The sequence below is a fragment of the Monodelphis domestica genome, chromosome 6, assembly GCF_027887165.1.
Source record: "Monodelphis domestica isolate mMonDom1 chromosome 6, mMonDom1.pri, whole genome shotgun sequence".
In the NCBI taxonomy this organism is placed as follows: domain Eukaryota; kingdom Metazoa; phylum Chordata; class Mammalia; order Didelphimorphia; family Didelphidae; genus Monodelphis; species Monodelphis domestica.
Genome location: NC_077232.1, coordinates 92549897 through 92557110, shown reverse-complemented (window position 1 = coordinate 92557110; position 7214 = coordinate 92549897).

The following is a 7214-nucleotide window of genomic DNA, read 5'->3' as shown; positions in this document are numbered from 1 at the left end:
TTATATTGGACCTTTTGATGTCAAGCAAGCACAGAAATTCTGCCACACTAATGAAAAGAAGTTGTTGTTCAGTCATTTCAGTCATGTCTGACTCTTCATAACTCCAGTTGGGGTATCTTGGCAAAGATACTGGAGTGATTTGCCATTTTCTTCTCTGTAAGAAGTTATTGATGAAATTACCAATTAAATAAGTTATCATTAAATAATAAAGAAATAAAATTAAGTAAATGATAAATATAAATTTAAAATATATGAGGGGACCAAAATGGACAGATAAAGGTGGAACCTTGGTCATCCAGGAAGTATAGTGGTTCATTCTGCTTTTGTATACCATACCCAGAAGCCTCTCCTTTTAACTGGGTTTATGTTACATCTCTTAGTTAAAACGTATATATTTCCAACATGTCAAATAAGTAACTTGTGAGTTTCAACAAAAGAGGACAGTTTTAAAATAGTCATCTATGATGAATCCATGTTATTCATCATAATAGAAAGAATTCCAGCACTAGAGAAAGAGCACCTAGAGTCAAACTTCTTTTTTTTTAACCCTTACCTTCTCTTTTAGAAACAATATGGTATACTAAGGCAGAAGAGTGGTAAGGGCTAGGCAATGGGGGTCAAGTGACTTGCCCAGGGTCACAAAGCTAGGAAGTATCTGGGGGCAGATTTGAACCCAGAACCTCCCATCTCTGGGTCTGGCTCTCAATCCACTAAACCACCCAGCTGCCCCCTAGAATCACACTTTTGAGACCACTGCATTGGAGGACATGTCACTTTATTTCCCTGATCCTCAGTCTCCTCACATGTAGAACTAAAGGGCTTGATTAGATGGCCTCTGAGAGTCCTTACAGCTCTGGTGGTATGATCCTAAGTCCTTGTGCTTTTGTCTAGTACCTAACATTGTAGAAGGCATTCACTTAGGTGGCACAATGCTGTGGATCTCGAGTCAGGAAGACAAAAATTCAAATCTGGCCTCAGACACTGAGCAGTTGGGTGACCCTCGCAAGTCACTCAACTTGCATTTGCCTCAGTTTTCTCAACTTGCATAGTTGAGGACAACAACCCTGCAAGGTGGATACTACTGTTATTGTGAGATATCCCAAGAGTGATATTTGTAGAGTCCCTAGCACATAATAGGCACAATATAAATACTTATTCCCTTATTTATTAGGAGTCTGCTTTGTGTAAGGCCACATTCTAGGTGGTAGTAATAAATAGGTAAACGTTTGTTTTGGGTTGTTTTGATTGACGTCAAAAGAGCCAATATTCTATAGTGGTGACCATAGTAGAGAGAAGGGGCATGATATAAATGATATGAAGATAAATAACTTGAAAGCCCTGGCCTCAAACACTTCCTAGTTGTGTGACCATGAGCAAGTCACTCAATTCCCATTGCCTAGCCTTTACTGCTTCTCTTCGTTGGAACCAATACACAGAATTGATCCTAAGACATAAGGTAAGGATTTAAGAAAAAAAGATGTTGCATGATGAAAGGATAAAATAAGGAGGAAGCAAAAATCCAAGGTGCCTCAGGAAATTTTGAGGAGGGAAAGAACACTTTCATCTCAGGGATCAGGGAAAAGCTAATCACTGAAAGATGAAAATAAATATGAGACATAGTGATGAGGAATGCATGAGTTCCAGCCTTAGGGACCCACTTATATAAATGCATGAAGATGGAAGATGTTGTGTGTCAGGGTGACGGGACAAGTAAGAGCCCATAACAGCACAAATATAGAGCACAAGAAAAGGAATAATGAGAAATAAAGTATGGCTGAAGCTGGGTCATGAGGGCAGAAGGAAGAAATAGGGAGGTGAAGATTTAAGATGAATGAAAAAGAACCAGTATATGACTGAATTAGCAAAGTGGGGTGAGGAAGTGGAAAAGAGTTGCCCCCCAAGGCGGGTGATCTCACATAAACCCATCAAGCTCATGATTTCTAAAAAATATTTGGCCCCTATTGGGAAGGAAGGATGAAGGAAGAATAAAATGCCCTAAAACCAAGTAAGTACCACTAAGCATTTACAGATAAGGAGGTAGGAAGAGACAGATGGAAACATAGGAATCAATACTGTCTTAATGGGAAGGAAAGAGCACTGATTTCAGAAGCATATAAATCCTGGTTCTACCTATTTATAAGAACTATATTTTGGGCAAGACACTAACCTCTCCTAGCCTCAGTTTTCTCATCTGTTAAATTGAAATAATATTTTTTTTTCATTGCCAATCTCTTTGGGCTACTCTGAGGATCAAATAAAATAATAGGTCTACATAGTCCTTGAAATCTTTAAAGACAATGTAGAGTTTAGCCATGGGGGCAGTTATTATGTAGTAGAACGAATTCTCTAATACAATGGCATTTTAATCCTAGCTCTGCCATTCACTGTGTGACCTTGGGAATGTTATTTAATGCTCCTTGGCCTTGGTTTCTTTATCTGTGAAATGTTAATAATGATATAGCATTTTTAAAACCCATATCTTCCATCTGAGAATCAATATCGTGTATTGGTTTCAAAGCAAAAGAGGCATAAGGATCAGGCAATGGAGGTTAAGTGAATTGCCCAGAGTCACACACCTAGGAAGTGTCTGAAGTCAAATTTGAACCCAGGATCTCTCGTCTCTGGGCCTGGCCCTCAATCAACCTAGTTGCCCTCAATTATAGTGTTTTATGGTGATAAAATGGTTTAACTACAACCCTGTGAGGTTAAACAGTACAAGTAACATGGGGGAAATAGATTTGGTTGAACTTTATGGTTCCTTTTCGTTCTAAACCCTGTAGATATTATGCTATGAGCTTGTATTTCATCCTATAGGCATTAGGGAGCCACTAGAGTTGCATTACACAGAGGACTGACATAGTCAGATCTGAGTATTAAGAATTTTATTTTTTTGGTCAGCTTTATGAAAGATTGATTAGATAAAAGAAAGACTAGAGGCAAAAAAAAGTCAGTAAGGAGGGTATTATTAAAAAAAAGATAGGTGAGAGATAATGGAGACATGAACTAGGGTGACAGCAATATAAAAGGTAAGGAAACTGATACACATTCAACCAATCATTATTAAATATCAGATAGGGAGGATGTCATCTGAGCTGGGCTCTGAAAGAAGCAAGAGGTTCTATTAGACATAGTTGAAGATGAAGCACATTCCAGCCCTAGAAGTCACTTGGGCAAAGTCATAAAGGTGGGAGATTATGCAAAGAGAACAACTGATAAGTGTGAAGATTGGATTTGGCTCTCCCATGATTATAACAATGAAGGTACTTAGCTCTTCCCTGATTGTGAAGATTTAAACTGTTACTCATGTCTATTTTTAGATTATAATCTATATAATTAAAAACACCCTACTTAAAAGTTAAGTATGGAGACCTGCCTCTTTTTAGATTCAATGACAAAAAGTGTAAACATGGTACTTAAAAGTTAAGTACGAAGATCTGCCCATTTAAATCTAATCACCAAAAGTACAAATATCCCACTTAATTATGAAGTAGGATGTCTGTGACCCACATGTAATAGTGGGTAATGAATCAGAATCAAGTAACTGCCTTCTAGGCAGTCCTAGAGCAAAGTGTCAGCTGTGATTGATAGACTTGGAATTAGGGGAAGTGACACAAGAAAAAATGCCTTTAAAAGAGAGAGTGCTACACAGAGTTGGGGATTCTTGGAGCAGAGTTCAACTTGGACTTCCACTTCATTTCTTCATGCTTTCGAGTTGAGGCTGGTGAAGAGGGGCAGTAAGATCTGCTAACTGGACTGACACATGGTGAGTGAAAAAGCTGACTCCTAACTGCTGGCTTTTCTCTGAAGAGACCAGCCTCAGGAAAGACCAATCCTCTTGGGAGACACTTCTCAGGTCCCCGGCTTTGCTGAGGCTGGCTGAAACTAATTCTCCCTGCCTGAAGGGGTCTGGAATAAGTTACTTAGTGCTCAGGCTAGATATCTTAACTTATCTTCTCTGATTTCTTGCTTTACTCTTTCTACATTTTGTAAGTAAATTGTAAATAAAATCTCTTTGGAATTAATTAAATTCTTGGTGACTACACTCTAATCAAGTCCAAGCTTTTAAAAATAGCCCCCATTTCCCCCTTACATAAGGCAGGTTGCCTAGAATAGAGTATTTGGATTATGACAGAAAAGGTAGGGAAGCGCTAGATTGAAGAAGGGCTTTAAAAGAGGTAATGGGGCAGAGTTAGGTGGACACTTCTTAGTTGTGTGACGCTGGCAAGTCACTTCACCACCATTGTCTAGTCCTTGCCACTCTTCTGCCTTGGAACCAATACTTAGTATTGAATCTTAGACATAAGGTATGGGTTGCTTTTTTTAAAAGAGGTAATGAAAGCAGAATTGGAAGACAACCACAGGAACCCTCAGGTTCTAATGAGCAAACAGTCTTTTTCTGTCCTTCTAAAGAGCAGTACTTTCATTCCTGAGGCTGTTGTGTCACATAAAATCCCATTGCATCCCCATCACATCTTAGTGGATAGTTCACAGGAATGTCTGTAAAAAAATTATTTTTTTCTCAGTGACCAAGCTTTGAGTGTTGAGTTTCTACATTTGACAAGGCTGGTCATAGAAGTGAAGAGTTGAAAGGGAACTCAGAAGCCAATAAGTCCAACTGTGCCAGACTAAGAATGCTTTTGACAATAAGTAGTTACCCAGCCACTTTTAGAAGACCTCTCATGCAAGACAGCCCTGCTACCTCCTGAATCCATTTTCTCTTGGAATGGTGTTAACTATTAAGAAGTTTTTCCTTATATAAAACCTAAATAATCTGTGCTCCTATAACTTTCACCCATTATTCCTAGTTAAAAAACCTGATTCCAGAGAAATTAAACCTTATTCCTCTTTTACAAGATAGTCCTCAATTATTTGAAAATAACTCTTGTGCCTTCTCTATGCCTTCTTTTCTCTCAGATAAACATCCTCAGTTCCTTAAACCAGCCCTACTGCACATAATTTCAAGGCTCTTGGTGCCATCTTCCATTATATACTTTTTTTTCATTTCATTTTTAACATCACGCAAAAGGCACTTTCATATTGGTCATTGTGGTAAGAGCAAAGTCACATATGACCAAAGCCCCAAAATAAGACCATAAATACACTGATGTGAAAGATGACTCCAACAGTTCTTTCTCTGGAGGTGGAGAGCATTCTCCATCATAAGTCTTTCAGGATCATCTCAGATCATTGCTTTGCAGAGAATGGACAAGTTTCCACAGATAATCATTCCACAATACAATATTGCTGTTATTGTGTACAATGTTCCCTCAATTCTGCTTATTTTGCTCTGTATCAGTTCCTGCAGATCTTTCCAGCTGTTTCTGAAATCCTCCTGCTTCTCATTTCTTATAGCACAGTAGTATTCCACCACTAATATATACCACAGTTTCTCCAGCCATTCCCCAACTGATGGGCATCCCCTCGATTTCCAGTTCTTTTCCACCACAAAAGGAGCTGCTATAAATATTTTTGTACAGGTTGGTCTTTGCCCTTTTTTTATGATCTCTTTGGGATACAGACCCAGTAGTGGTATTATAAGATCAAAGAGTATGCTCAGTTTTATAGCCCTTTGGGCATAGTTCCAAGTTGCCCTCTACAATGGTTGGATCAGTCATGATATACTTTTTACTTTATCACATCCATCCTAAAGTGGAGGACCCAGAATGGTCTTCACATGCCAGGAAGGAACTTCCATCACCAGAGTTATACTCAGAATAGATTTTGCAACTTGGTAGTACCTTCCAGAACCTCCACTCTTCACAAGTGTCCTTCAACAACCTTGGGTCACATAAGGAGCACTAAATCATTAGAGAAGGATGTTAACAGAGCTTTCTGAAGCCATGTCACTGGAAATAAAAGAGAAACATTAAAGAGGCTTCAGAATAAAGCTAGGGCTTTTGGAGACTTGTTATTTCAGGAAACTGTTGCATTTCATGTGGATATTTACATTTGGGGAGAGAGAACTTCCTGGATGCAGCATTGTTAAGAACCCCAAGAGTTTCCAGCAGGTTTATTTGCCCATAAACACCTTCAGAGTTTTACATTTTAAAAAGGGAACAATCAGAGGTCAGTCCAGCAGCCTACCCAGAAGGCATAGTTAAAATACCATGGGCAGTCCAATTGCAATAAATCAGCAGGGAATGAAATCTACAGCTGAGGAGGAGGGTGGGTTGTGCAACCTGGTTGTCTTTTACATCTCTGCTCTTGAGGCCTCTGTGGTCTGAAGTTTCAATTCACTGGCAATAAAATACTCCATTTTCAAGGAGCTGACTGCCAGGCAGGTACATCTGTTCAAATAGTGAGGAAGGGGGCTACAGTAATTCACAGTATGGCAGTACAGACTTGGGGCATCAAGTCCTGATTCTATTTCTTGGTATTTACTTACATTAAGAGGTGCCAGAGAGGTGGGAAGGAAGGAAGGAAGGAAGGAAGGAAGGAAGGAAGGGAGGAAGGGAGGAAGGGAGGAAGGGAGGAACGAAGGGAGGGAGAGAGGGAGGGAGGGAGGGAGGAACGAAGGGAGGGAGGAAGGGAGGGAGGAAGGGAGGAAGGGAGGAAGGGAGGAAGGGAGGAAGGGAGGAAGGGAGGAAGGGAGGAAGGAAGGAAGGAAGGGAGGAAGGGAGGAAGGAAGGAAGGAAGGGAGGGAGGGAGGAAGGGAGAGAATTCACATCTTTATAAAACTTGTTTTATTATAATCTTTTAAAATAGGGACTACAAGTATACCTGTTTTATAGCTAGAAAGCTGAGGCTGAGAAAGGGAAGGTGATCTCTTAAATGCTAATTAAATGCTTATTTACTCATTTAGCCAGAGACACAATTTCCCACCTTTGTAGTTCAATTATAAAAGTAATAATAGGCTACTGCACTGGGACATAAACCCATATCTCCTAGACTCTTAATTTCTATGCTCTTTCCTTTTACCTTAGGTTATCATATTTGGGGCTAGTATTCTCTGCAAGAAAGATGGCCAGCATTCTTTCTATAACATGCCCTGATAGGACACAGTTAACTGACACAAAATCTCAGGAGAACCAGCACCATATATTATTGTGATCTACTTAGTTGAGTCAAGTCAAAAAGTATTTATTAAGCACTTACTCCAAGCCAGACAGGGCAACTAGGTGGATGGGATGGGCCTGGGATCAAGAATATCTGAATTTAAATCCACTCTCAGACACTTACTAACTATGTGGCCCCGGGCAAGTCACTTATCCCTG